The sequence below is a fragment of the Tamandua tetradactyla genome, chromosome 24, assembly GCF_023851605.1.
Source record: "Tamandua tetradactyla isolate mTamTet1 chromosome 24, mTamTet1.pri, whole genome shotgun sequence".
Lineage (NCBI taxonomy): Eukaryota > Metazoa > Chordata > Mammalia > Pilosa > Myrmecophagidae > Tamandua > Tamandua tetradactyla.
The window spans coordinates 10,359,310-10,374,413 of NC_135350.1; the positions used below are offsets into that span (position 1 = coordinate 10,359,310).

Genomic DNA, 15,104 nt, shown 5'->3' on the forward strand with positions numbered 1-15,104 from the left:
CAGGCATCTTTTAATGTTGCTTTTCCTTTCCTAAGAAAATTACTGTATCTTGAGGATAAACCATTTCCAAGATTAGTGATAAAAATATTTTTAAAAACTTTAAAGATGGATCACCTGCAATTACCCTGATGAAGTAAAAGAAATAAAAAGCAGTTGACACTAAAATAGTTATTCCAAATATCTGTGTTTAAACAATTTTAAAACATTGTTTATTTTGTAAGAATGCACCCTAGTCCAAAGTAACTGTTTTAAAAATCTTTTGGCCAAGGAAATTACAAAAACCACTTTCAGTTCAACCTAATAAAAATGATAACTAGAAAATATTCCATATTATTAAGTCTGTCTTAAAAAGTTCAGATTTCTAAGGCACTGGGTTCTGGAAGACAAGTGTGCTCCTGCTGGCATTGCATTATATATGAAGTGTCAGTTACAATCTCCAAATGAGCTCTAATAGGCATTTTCCTCCTGAGGCTGCTAGGATTGTGAGAAGAAACTCAGACATTAGCTCCCAGGGCTGCATGGAACTCTGTGAGACATTGTACCAGCAGCTGGAATTTTGGTCTCTCCTCTGGATCTAAGGCCCAGGAATAGGCCATCACAGCAAATAGTTCATCAAAACAGTTGACTGGATGGGTTATTTGGTAACCATCTTTTCAGTATGTGGCTATCTCAAGGGATCGATGCCCATATAGGCTGTTTGGGCCAGAGTCTTGAGCTCCCACAACATCACTCCAAAGGCCCACACATCACTAGCACTGGAAAATTCATTATTAATGAGACTTTCAAGACCCATCCACTGAACCGGCATATTTTCATTGTTCCTTGGCCAGTGATGGTCCATGGGGAACAAGTCTCTGGAGAGGACATTATCTGTGATTTGACTTGAAGTGTATCATCAATGACACCATTCCTAGCAGCTAGATCTTTGTGGATGACTTCTCTTCTTGCCAGATAGCTCATTCCACAGGCAATCTGAATGGCCATGTGTAGCAGGTCTTGTTGAGAAATTGCCTGAGGATTATTGGCCTTGACTAATTTGCACTGTCTTAAGAACAACTTAAGATTCCCCCAATCCATATAAGGCAATATAACCATGGGCTTTTCCCCTTCTATACATACATAAATGATAGGAAAAAGGCTTCTGTGATGAAGACCTTGTAATTTACAACTTTCAGTGAGCATCATTGTCACCTGAATTTCAGAAGCTTGATCTTTTACTGTTTTTACAAATGCTTGCTTTTATTTGGATCTTTTTCATCTATTAAAATAGGCACCAGCAGCTACTATTTCCAGGCAGGAACCAGTGTCAAAGCTCTTCTTTTTATTTTGGTTTTGCCACAGAAGGAGGAAGCATACTTGGAGTGCTGGCTGATTTCAATTTTCCTCACCATTTTCCAGAGGAGGCACCATAATGTGCCCCATATTTACCTATGATTCTGAACTTCTTGGTACAAGAAGTTTGTGTTAAAATAGAACCTAACCCTGGTGAATCTCTCAAAATGTGTGGAAGGTATTTTGAAGCTACAGACGTTCTTGTCAGTAAGAACAGCCAGCAGTCCATTGATGCCCTCAAAGACTGGTTTAGAGATGAAATGCAGAAGAATGGCTGGCAGCTTATTGCGGAGCTGAAGAAAGTATTTGAAATCATCCAACTTTTCCATGTGGAGGAAGGAAATGGAACAAATGCAATATTATGTTGTAATATCACCAATAAAAACAAGACAAAAATATGGAACAGATGTATTTGGACACTGATGGACTTAAATATGGATGGAAAAAAAATAGGTGTATAAACGTTTTCCATGAGAAACCAAGAAACTTTGAGTGGTTTGACAGTGTCGATTACACGTCCCCATAGTCCAATGTGCCTGTTCACCTTGCCCACTCTTTTCCCCACTTTCTCTACTGGCTGCTGTTTTAAAGTTTGCCCTTCCCCAAATTTGGATTTTTATTTCAGACCTAAAGCTCTTTCAATTTTATACTAATTAAATCAGTACTGCAGTATTTGATTAAACACGCTTCTGCAGATTTTGTGATTCTTGAACTTTTTTGATGTAAGAAATACTTCTTTATTTATGCATATTCTTCCTGTGGTGATTTTTTCCAGCCTTCTTTTGCCATACATCCTTAGGAATTTTGGAAATTAGACATTCTGATATTTCTTTATCTGCTTTGTGTGAAAGCATGGTGTGAAACATAGCTGGCTGCTTTTTACTGCTTGTATAGTCATGAGCATCCTTTGTAATCATTAAAATTCAGAACTACCAATAAAGACAACAGACATTGACCAGGGAGTCCTGTGAGACTTCCGTGGTGGCGCAGCCTCTCTTCCCATCCAGCAAAGCCTATCTGGCATTTCTCCTAAGGATGAGATTTTTATTCCCTACCTATACTTTGTGTACTGAGCACATGCTAACATTAGGAATTTTTATATATTAATCTTGGTCTATTTTATCCTAGAAAATTCTATCATGCAGACTTTTTTTTTGGTGAAACTAGTTTGCAATAACAGGGAATTGATTAAATATATTTGGGCTTAGTGCTTTAAGTTGTTGCAGATACATTATAATGATTTATTTGCAGTCGTCTGACTGTAGCTGCTTTTATGGTTTTCCTAAACATGGGGACTGGGTCCAAGGGAGCATATACTCCTTTCCACAACTTAGGAAATCTATCGGTGTGACATTCTTATTCCAGAGCTCGGTATCTGACTACCTATTTATAATTCAATTCAGTTGTGAAGTGTTTGAGGAAAAAGTTCCAAGTGTTCGTTGGCATAATCATAAACCACATTTTTAAAAGTGTTATGGTAGAATAGCATAGAAAAATATTTTATATACATTTGGAAATCTGGATCATCCTCATTACTGAAGTTTCCCAAGGGCCAGTAAAGGCAAAGACATAAAACTTCAGCTGCAGGGGTCTGGGGTGATGGGCAAATAATATGTAAAATTATTACTAGTTTACTAATCCAATGCAAAATATGTAAATTTTCCCATCTTGAAGAAGTAAAGATTTATTAATATTCTACCATGCTGGGGGAGAAGAGTTATGAGATTGTTTAAAAGTTTTACCCTTGGTTGGATGGAACAAGTAGAATCCAGGTTTAAGAATTCTCAGGGCTTCCAAAGTTTAGCACTGATTCTTTAATAGTCTGGCCTGGAGGATTTTCTGCCTTTGAATATAATAAACAATAGTCCAGCATTTATTTTTCAGAGTTGAATTCTTAAGGATTCACAAAAAGGAGACTGTACAAATACACATACAGTTCTTTATTAAACAACTGTAAACACTTCTGTAAAAATCCATAAAACTTTACAAGCAATCATTTTGTAAATAGAATCTATGCTACAGTAAAAGATTTAACACAATTATTTAAATGCAATACTGACAAATTTGACACTTTTTGAAAAGAAATGTACAAAACACTTGCTTAAAAAGAAATTTAGAATGGTAAAAACTCAGAGCATTATGATTATGCACTTTGCAAATACCTCACAAGTACTTATGGCCTAGCCAGCAGAGAGCACTAGGTTCCCCAGTCATATCTAGGTGACATTTCACGTGCTTCCATAAGTTTGCTGTAAAACCACCTGGACAGTGTCAAGAATAAAGTCAAATGCCATATTCCAAAAGAAAAAAAAAAAAAAGAAAGGAAAATATACCCAAAAGTACCTTCTTGGAGTACACCTTTTAGAATTATCCTCTCTCTGGATATTGCCATATTTTTCACCTTGGCTTTGACCTCCAAAAGAGTGACATTTCTTAGGTCATTCTCTATCTGCAAAGTAGGATAACTGAAAGTGGGAGTTGCATTGTTGAGTGTATCTGCTCTCAAATACTGAGTCATCTGGGTGAATGGCTGAGACAGTCCTTGGTAACTACTCCTGGCACTGATGCTGTCATCCAGCTCAATTTTTTTCCTACTACAAAGGTGTAAAACAACTAATATTATTGCTACAAGAAATATTACTGCACAACAAATCCTACACTGGTATAAAATGCACATGCAGAAGTGATTGGGGCTACATGTGCAGGATAATAAATAATCCTGCTATACTGTTTTTGTCCAAAGCTGAAGTTTTTACTTCTTCAAGTTTTTTATAACACATATTCCTTCATTTAAAATTTAAGACTGTAAAATTTTTGAAGAATTTACTGTCAAGTTGAGTTGCATCAGAATCATAACCTCAGAATCTACTTTGCCAGTACAGGAAAGCTTGACTTGAAATGCTGAAAAAGTGTGTGGAACTTCCCCCTGAACAGAAATGTTGACTTGGGACATGTCCATAGCAACAAAATAGTCTACTTGAAATCCAGCTTATATTCAACCATGGACCTTGCATGCCAAGTGAAGTACAGGAAATTTGTCTCACTGGGTATTAATATGGTTAAAGGACAGAGCATGGTGACTAATAAGGTCATTTCTCACATAAAAATTTCTGCATCAAGACCGATTAGCCAGTGCACCTCATCCTCACTCAGGTAGAGGCTCATGTTGGTTGGATACAGCCAAGAAGGAGTATCTGCCAGCCACTCACTGCTCCTGCCCATCCCTGGCCCAGAGCCCCTTACAGCCCGAGCCAGGGGAGGCCACCTAGCCCATTGCACCATGGCCTGTGGTAGTAGGCTGAAGCTAAACAACATGCTCTTAAACAACCAGTGGGTCAAGGAAGAAATAACAAGAGAAATCAGTAAATCCCTTGAGGCAAATGGAAAAGAAAACATGACATATCAAAGTTTATGGGATGCAGCAAAGGCAGTGCTGAGAGGGAAATTTATTACCTTAGATGCCTGTATCAAAAAAGAACAAAGAGCAAAAATTGAGAAATCAACTGTTCACTTAGAAGAACTAGAGAAAGAACAGCAAACTACCCCCAAAGTAAACAGAAAGAAAGAAATAATGAAGATAAGAGCAGAAATAAACTGAGAACATGAAAACAATAGAGAAATCAATGAAAACAGAAGTTGATTCTTTGAGAAAATCAATAATATCGATGGACCCTTAGCTAGGCTACCAAAATAAAAAAGAGAGGATGCAAATAAATAAAATAAGAAATGGAAGAGGGCCATAACCACTGACCCCACAGAAATAAAGGAGGTAATGAGAGGATATGATGAACAACTATATGCTATTAAACTAGACAACATAGATGAAATGGACAACTTCGTAGAAAGGCATGAACAGTGAATATTGACTCCAGAAGAAACAGACAAGCTCAACAAACCAATCACAAGTAAAGAGATTGAATCAATCATTAAGAAGCTCCCCAAAAAGAAAAATCCAGGACCAGATGGCTTCATATGTGAATTCTACCAAGCATTCAAAGAAATATTAGTAACGATCCTGTTCAAACTCTTCAAAAAAATTGAAGAGGAAAGAAAAATACCTAACTCATTCTATGAAGCCAACATCACCCTAATACCAAAGCCAGACAAAGATACTACAAGACAAGAAAATTACAGACAAATCTCTCAGACCAGCACTTGCCCAACCAGACAAACTGGTACCACCACTTGGCCAAGTTGACACATGAACCTGACCATGACAGTCCACCCCTTGTCAATTGGCAGCTATTCACATCACCTTAATCTATACCTAATTTCTAAATAAAAACAATAAAAGAAACATTTTTTCTTTCATCTAACAATACTTAACTGTCCTGCATATAACCAGAAACACATTAAATCTCTTCAGAATAGGGCACAATTCCTTGTGTAATATTAATTCTTAAACTTGATATCTTACAATTTAAATAGTATAGCATGGACAAAACAGCATTACAGTCCTCATTTCTGTAACTGATCATGTGGTCATAGGTCATATTTATAACTACCTTCTTCCACTACCCATTCCATGTTTCCTTTACCCTCAGCAAGCACTTCAGGTGGCCATGGTTCTTTGCCTGGTGGGATGACCCAAACCTTCATTCCTAAAGTTTCAGAGCCATTGGTAGTCCTGCCTGGATTGGGTTGTTGCAGCTTTCCATTGATTTTAATCACAGGGCAAGGTAGTACTAAAAGATGCCTTAGGGTATCTCCTATATTCCAGGAAAACTCTTCTTTTCCTCCATTGTGTAGTTGCAGTCCTATTTTGTCCTGATAGTCAGGGTCAGTCACCCCAGCCAATAATGTAATCCCCTTCTTAGTTTGTTGATCCAGGGGCATGAGTAGTCACAAAGTGACCAGGTGGCAGTATTAGATTCCAGTTCAATGGAATCATTGTTGTTTCTCCTGGTGGAAGCACTCCCCCTTTTGGAACTAAAACCTGTAGACCAGCAGAGCTCAGGACCACGGGGACAGGAAACAAAAAATTTCCTAGTGGATCGCTAGGGATAATAGTGAGTGGTGCCACTCCCATTTTCACCCCTTGGTTCCTGGATCCTGGCTATGGGAGAAATAGCACCACACAGCGGATGTTGATTCAGAGCATATACAGCTTCCTGGAGAACATTACCCCAGCCCTTCAAGGTATTTTCACCTATTTGGCACTGTAGTTGAGTTTTCAAAAGGCCATTCCACCATTCTATCAATCCAGCTGCTCTGGATGATGGGGAACACGGTAAGACCAGAGAATTCCATGAGCATGTGCCCATTCCAGAACTTCATTTGCTGTGAAGTGTGTTCCTTGATCAGAAGCAATGCTGTGTGGAATACCATGATGATGGATAAGGCATTTTGTAAGCCCACAGGTGGTAGTGTTGGCAGAAGCATTGCATGCAAGAAAAGCAAACCCATATCCAGAGTATGTGTCTATTCCAGTTAGAACAAATCACTGCCCCTTCCATGAAGGGAGTGGTCCAACATAATCTACCTGCTACCATGTAGCTGGCTGGTCACCTTGGAGAGTGGTGCCATATTGGGGGCTGAGTGTGGGTCTCTGCTGCTGGCAGATTGGGCACTCAGCAGTGGTTGTAGCCAGGTCAGCCTTGATGAGAGTCCATTATTGCTGAGCCCATGCATAACTTCCATCCTTACCACCATGACCACTTTGGTTATGAGCCCATTGGGCAATGACAGGAGTTGCTGGGGAAAGAGGCTGACTGGTATTCAGAGAATAGGTCATCTTATCCACTTGATTATTAAAACCTTTCTCTGCTGAAGTCACCCACTGGTGCACATTCATATGGGACACAAATATCTTCTTGTTTTTAGCCCACTCAGACAGGTCTATCCACATACCTCTTCCCCAGACACTTTTGTCACCAATTTTCCAATTATGGTCTTTCCAAGTCCCTGACCATCCTGCCAAACCATTAGCAACAGCCCATGAGTCAGTATACAAATGCACCTCTGGCCAGTTCTCCTTCCAAGCAAAATGAATAACCAGGTACACTACTTGAAGTTCTGCCCACTGGGAGGATTTCCCCTCACCACTGTCCTTCAAGGACACCCCAGAAAGGGGTTGTAGTGCTGCCGCTGTCCACTCTCGTGTGGTACCTGCATATCGTGTTGAACCATCTGTAAACCAGACCCAAGTTTTCTCTTCCTCAGTCAATTCACTGTAAGAAACTCTCCAAGAGGCCATAGCTCTGGTCTGGGAAAGAGAAGGTAATGTGGCAGGAGTGGAGACCATGGGCATTTGGGCCACTTCCTCATGTAACTTACTTGTGCCTTCAGGACCTATTCTGACCCTATCTCGTACATACCATTTCCATTTTATGATAGAGTGCTGCTGCACATGCCCAATTTTGTGGCCTGGTGGGTCAGACAACACCCAGCTCGTGATAGGAATCTCAGATCTCATGGTAACTTGGTGGCCCAAGGTTAAGGGTTCAGTCTCTACTAAGACCCAGTAGCAGACCAAAAGCTGTTTCTCAAAAGGAGAGTAGTTATCTGCAGCAGATGGTAAGGCTTTGCTCCAAAATCCTAAGGGTCTGCATTGTGATTCTCCTATAGGGGCCTGCCAAAGGCTCCAAACAGCATCTCCATTTGCCACTGACACTTCCAGCACCATTGGATCTGCTGGATCATATGGTCCAAGTGGCAGAGAAGCTTGTACAGCAGCCTGGACCTGTCACAGAGCCTCCTTTTATTCAGGTCTCCACTCAAAATTAGCAGTTTTTCTGGTCACTCGATAAATGGGCCTGAGCAGCACACCCAAATGAGGAATGTGTTGTTGCCAAAATCCAAAGAGACCAACTAGGCATTTTGCCTCTTTTTTGGTTACAGGAGGGGCCAGATGCAGCAACTTATCCTTCACCTTAGAAGGGATATCTTGGCATGCCCCACACCACTGGACACCTAGAAATTTCACTGAGGTGGAAGGCCCCTGTATTTTTGTTGGATTTACCTCCTGTCCTCTGACATGCAAATGCCTTACCAGTAAGTCTAGAGTAGTTGGTACTTCTTGCTCACTAGGTCCAATCAACATGATATCATCAACATAACAGACCAGTGTGATGTCTTGTGGGAGGGAGAAATGATCAAGGTCCCTGCGGATAATATTATGACATAGGACTGGAGAGTTGATATACCCCTGAAGTAGGACAGTGAAAGTATATTGCTGACCTTGCCAGCTGAAAGCAAACTGTTTCTGGTGGTCCTTACTAACAGCTATTGAGAAAAAAGCATTTGCCAGATCAATAGCTGCATACCAGTACCAGGGGATGTATTGATTTGTTCAAGCAATGATACCACATCTGGAACAGCAGCTGCAGTTGGAGTGACCACCTGGTTGAGCTTACAATAATCCACTGTCATCCTCCAAGACCCATCTGTTTTCTGCACAGGCCAAATAGGAGAGTTGAATGGGGATGTGGTGGGAATCACCACCCCTGCATCCTTCAAGTCTTTATGAGCGGCAGTAATCTCTGTAATCCCTCCAGGAATCTGATATTGCTTCTGATTTACTATTTTGCTAGGTAGGGGCAGTTCTAGTGGCTTCCACTTGGCCTTTCGCCTCATAATAGCTCTCACTGCCTGAGTTAGAGAGCCAATGAGGGGATTCTGCCAGTTGCTCAGTATGTCTAATCCAATTATACATTCTGGAACTTGGGAAATAACTACAGAATGGGTCCAGGGGCCCACGGGACTCACTATGAGATAGATTTGAGCTAAAACTCCATTGATTACCTGGTCTCCATAAGCCCCCACTCTGACCGGTGGCCCAGAGTGATGTTTTAGGTCCCCTGGAATTAATGTCACTTCTGAACCAATGTCTACTAATCCCTGAAATATCTGATCATTTCCTTTTCCCCAGTGCACAGTTACCCTGGTAAAAGACCATTGGTCTCCTTGGGAAAGCTTGGAGGAAGATTAACAGTATAAATTTGTGGCAGTGTAACAGGGTTCTCTCCCAAAGGGACCTGGCCTCCTCTTCATTCAAGGGGTTCTGGGTCTGTAAACTGTCTCAAGTCAGGAAATTGAGTAAAGGGCCATGACTCTGTGTTTTTGTAATTCAGGTTAGACTTCTGTTCTCTTGACTTAGAACTCTTTTGTTTATATAGCTTAAATGAGAATTTAGTAGACTGCCCATCAATTATATTTCTAGGTATACCATGATTTACTAGCCAGCAACACAAATCTCTGTGAGTCAGATTACTTTGACTCTTGCTTTGAGTTTGTTGTCTATTATAGTAGCCATGTCCACCCTGTATTTGGTGATTAAGTGCTGCCACCTGGCTTCTGCCAACTCGGAATCTGGTCATCCCCATTGGATTCCAGCTCAGTGACAGCAGTTCCCACAGTAATATCTGATCTACAGAGAAGTGCAACTACAGAGCTCTTCAGGAACGATGGCACTAGTCTCACAAATTTATTTCTCACTTTTTTGGTAAAAGATGCATCCTCCAGACATTCCTGGGATGTAAGAGCAGGCTTTGCATGATAAATCCACTCTAAGATTCCAATCTCTCTAAGCCTCTGCATCCCCTCATCTACATTATACCAGGGCAGTTCTGGCATTTCAACCTCAGGTAATGTCAGCCACCTTTTGATCCATGTTTCGACCAACTATTGAAGCAAAGTGTTAATGCCTTTTCTATCCCCTTGAGCTATAACATTGAATGCAGATTCTCTGCTTAGTGGGCCCATATCAATAAATTCAGCCTGATCCGGCCTTATATTCCTCCCACCATTATCCCACACCCTTAAAATCCATTGCCACACATATTCCCCTGATTTCTGTCTATATAAATTGGAAAACTCGCACAGTTCTTTTGGAGTATAATGTACCTCCTCATATATGATACTTTGTATCTCACCTTTAGGGGCCTGTTGGGACTTTAGTCTAGTTATTAGGTCTGGAAGAAAAGAGGGGTGGTGGTGGTGGGTCATGAAAAGAATTAGAAATATCTTCCAAGCCATTTGCTTCAGGGCATTCATTTGCTATTTCATCTGGTTAAACATAATTTCTTACTCTGGGGCTAATCCCTTCAGGTGGAGGTTGGGTGGCCAATTCCTCAGGGCAGGCTGGAAGTAGGGCAGCTATGTTTTCAGGGAAGACTATTACAGGATTATCTAGAAAAGATTCAGCATGACCTAGGGTTTCAACCTTGCCTCCGACATCATTATCAATCCATATGTCACCATCCCATTTTTCAGGGTCCCACTCCTTTCCAATCAATGCCCTCACTTTAATGGCAGACACCATGCAAGATTGAGATTTCAGTTTAAGTTGTAAAGTTGCTACTCTAAAAATAAGATTCTGAATCTGATTTTCAGAGATCTCAAGTCTACAGCTACAGGAATTGAGATTTTCCTTCATGACACTCAGAGAAACTTCTACATCTGTCTGATGGCACTTGAGCTGCTCTTTTGAAGCCTTAAGCCCATCCCTTTCATTCATTAATGCATACAGTGTATCTAACAACAACCAGCCAACATCTCTATACCTCCTATTTCCTCAAAACTCCATAAAGGTGTAAAAAACATTATCTCCCAGGGCCTGTCTTCATACAAGTAAAGCATTAGAAGAATCAAATGATGATATTTCGACTATCTCTTTTGCCAACTCACTCCATGGATTGGCAGTGTCATTCTGATTATGGGAATCAGAGTCCTTAGTGCCTTTGAGTCTACAAAGAGTAGAAAGCCAATTATAAAAGTCCATTTTTCAGATTCTGTTTCTTAAGAACCGCTCCTGATACCACATTGTATTAGTTAGGGTTCTCTAGAGAAACAAAATCAACAGGAAATATTCATAGATGTAAAATTTATAAGTGTCTCATGTAACCATGGGAACATAAAGTTCAAAATCTGTAGGACAGGCTGTGAAGCCAGTGATTCCAATGGAGGGTCTGGACGAACTCCACAGGAGAGGCTCACCAGCCAAAGCAGGAAGAAAGCCTGTCTCTTCTGAATCCCCCTTAAAAGGCTTCCAGTGATTAGATTAAGCATCACTCATTGCAGAAGATGCTCTCCTTGGCTGATTACAAATGGAATCAAATGTGGATGCAGCTGACATGATCATGACTTAATTCTACGAAATGTCCTCATAGTGACAAATAGGCCAGCACTTGCCCAACCAGAAAAACAGGTACCACCAATTGACCAAGTTGATACATGAACCTGACCATGAAAGGTGGTTTCCTAGACTGTATACCCAACATATGAACAAATAAAAAAGAGATAGATAAATAGGATCTCTTCAATATTAAACACTTCTGTGTCTCTAAGAACTTTGTCAGAAAAGTAGAAAGGTAGCATACACAATGGGGGATAACATTTGGAAGCCACATATCGGGTAAGTGTTTACTATCAGTAATATACAAAGAGATTCTAACTCAACTACAAAAAGATAAGCAACCTAATTTAAAAATGGGCCAAAGACATGAACAAACACTTTTCAGAAGAGGGAGTACAAATGGCTAAAAGGCACAATAAAATATGCTCAACTTCACTGGCTGTTAGAGAAATACAAATCAAAACCACAATGAGATATCATCTCACACCTACCAGAATGGCCATTAACAAAAGTATAGAAAACGACAGGTGCTGAAGAGGATGTGGAGAAAAAGGCACAATTATTCACTGTTTGTGGGAATCTAAAATGGTGCAACTGCTCTGGAAAACAGTTTGGTGGTTCCTAAGGAAGCTAAGTATAGAATTGCGATGTGATTCAGCAATCTAGATGATATATATCATCTAGGCATATATTCAGGGGGAACTGAAGGCAAGGATACAAATAGACATTTGCAAACCAATGATTATAGCAGCATCATTTAAGATTGCCAAGAGATGCAAACATCCCAAATGTTCATCAATGGATGAGCCGCTAAGTGAGCTTAGGTGTACACATACAATGGAATATTACACTGCTATAAGATAGAATAAAGTCATAAAGCATGTAATAATGTGGATGAATTGAGGACATTATGCTGAGTGGAATCAGCCAGAAACAAGAGAACAAATAATGTATAGTCTCACTAATGTAAACTAATATCAATGAATGAACTCTGAGAGTTAAAGTTAAGAACTCAGATTATTAGGAGATAGAAAAAGGTAGAGATTGGGTATTTGGTGCTGAAGAAATACAGAATGGGCAGCAGGACAGATTGTAAAACTCAGAAATGGATAGCACAAAACTATGTGATGATAGCACAATAATATAAGTACACTGTATGAAGTTGAATGTGAGTATGATTCAGGGCAAAGGGCTGGGGGCACATATGACAATGGAAGGAAAGAGGATAGAACTCAGATGGTATGACTTAGGAATGCCTAGAGTGGACAATGATGGTGATTAAACATACAAATATAAAAGCGTTTTTGCATGAGGGAGAACAAATGAATTTTAAGATTGCAAGGTGTTGAAAATGAGTTGGTAAAAAGGAAAAAGTAAAGTCAAAGCAGACTAAGTTCTATAGTCAACAGTAACATTGTAGTATAGTATGCTTCCTCTGAATGTAACAAAGGCATTATGCCAAAAACTAAATGTTAACAAGTGGGGGATATAGGGTAGGGATATGAATTATTTTCAGAAGAAAAGGAAATGTTTTCATATAGAGTACAGTGGCTAAGGCATGACTATTTACTTAGGTTGGATTGTGTGATGTACAAATAAAACTATTTAAAAATGAAAAGAGAGACACGAGTGCTAGAGAAAATGTGGAGACAGAGATGTACCTATTCACTGTTAGGAGGGAAGCTGAGAGATACAGCTCCTCCAGATGGCAGCATTGTGGTTTCACAGGAGGCTAGGGTGGGGTTGCCATATGATCTTGCAAACTCATGGATAGACATTTATCTGGAGGAACTGAGCATAAGGACATGAATGAACATTTGCACACTGGTTTTTATGGCAGCAGTGTTCCCTGTTTGCAACGGATGGAGGTGCCCTAAGGGTACAATGTATGAGGGATCGAAGGGGGAAATGTGGTGTAAACATACAACAGGCTGCTGAGCAGCTGCAAGAAGGAATGAAGTTGTAAGGCATGCAATTAGGTGAATGAATCTCAAGGACAGCATGTGAAATGAAATGGCAGAAATAAAAGACATATATTATCATGCCTCACTCACATGGACTAAGTATAATATACAAACTCAGAGAATTGAAGTTTAGGAGCATGAGTTATCAGGTTGGGGCTTTTTGTAAAGGGTCCTGGATTGTAAGCTCTTACAGCAGACACATGTATTCAGGAGTTGAAACTGTTATTTCTAAATTCTAAGATACTGAGCAATTTTGTAAAACCTGGTCATTCCCTGAAACTTCAGGTATTTATGTGACACCTGAGACTCTGAATTAGAGCTCTGAAGCTATGAAAGTCAGTTTTATCCCATATAGCGACTGTTTAAAAAAGCTGAAAAAGTGATAAGACTTCAACTAGAGAGATGAAGAAAGCTGATCTGGACAGGACTAAGGTAAATCAGAATACAGGGTAAAGGATGATATGGTCCATTTTTAAAAACTTCAACTTCTGTGTGAGACCAAAGGAAGAGATATTCGGTGCAAAATTTATATTTTGGGTAGTGCATTATCTAATTTAACTTGTATGGTCAGTTTAGTTGAACACCATAATTACATGGAATCTTGAATAAGGCATGAGATCTTGGTGGTTTATACAAGTTAGTGTGATGCCCTGATTTATCTCAAAGTAACTTGGGCAGAGAATAAAAAAGTATTTGCAATGTCCCCTTGGGGCACTGGGGAGAAAGGAGGAAATATTAAATTTCCATGTCTGGTGAATTCCTGATACTCTTGCAAGCAGTATAGACAATGAACTCATTAGACTGATCCATCTAGGGGTTCACCCCTATTAAACTGTAGGTTGGAGACTTGATTAGATTATCTCCACAGAGATATGGCCCACCTAATTGTGGGTATTAACTCTGCTTAGAGGGAGATGTGACTCCACCTATTCCAGGTAGGTCGTGATTAGTTTACTGGAATCTTTTAAAAGAGGGAACATTTTGGAAAAAGCTTCAGAGCCACGAGATCCATGAGAGCCAATAGCCCATGCAGCCAGAGACCTTTGGAGATGAAGAAGGAAAACATCTCTGGGAGAACTTCATGAAACAAGAAGTCTGGAGAGACAGCTAGCAGACATTGCCATGTTCACCATATGCCTTTACAGTTGAGATAGAAACCCTGAATGTCACTGGCCTTCTTGAGGCAAGGTATCATTCCCTGGATGTCTTAGATTAGACATTTGTGTAGCTTTGCTTTAATTTGAACATTTACACAGCTTTAGAACTGTAAATTTGCAATTTAATAAATTCTCCTTTTTAAAAGCCATTCTGCTTCTGGTATATCTCATTTGGGCAGCTTACAAACTAGAACACTGTGTGATTGTGAAAACCTTGTGTCTGATGCTCCTTTTATCCAGGGTATGGACAGATGAGTATAAAAATAAGGAAAATGAAATAAATAAATAATGGGAGGATAAAGAGTAAAAAAAAAATGGGTAGACTGAAATACTAGTGATCAATGAGAGGGAGGGGTAAGGGGTATGGGATGTATGGGTGTATGAGTTTTTCTTTTTTCTTTTTCTTTTTCTGGCGTGATGCAAATGTTCTAAAAATGATCATGGTGATGAAAACACAACTATGTGATGACATTTTGAGCCATTGATTGTATACTATGGATGGACTGTAAGTGTGTGAAGATTTCTCAATAAAAAGATTAAAAAATAAATCCAGGGCTGTTTTTCTCTGGAGCCTGT

General features: G+C 39.8%; 1 pseudogene; it reads right to left on the minus strand.

Annotated features, from left to right (window-relative positions):
* Positions 1–494: 494 nt before the first annotated feature.
* LOC143668571 (tyrosine-protein kinase RYK pseudogene) lies at positions 495–4,554 on the minus strand (annotated as a pseudogene).
* Positions 4,555–15,104: the final 10,550 nt, after the last annotated feature.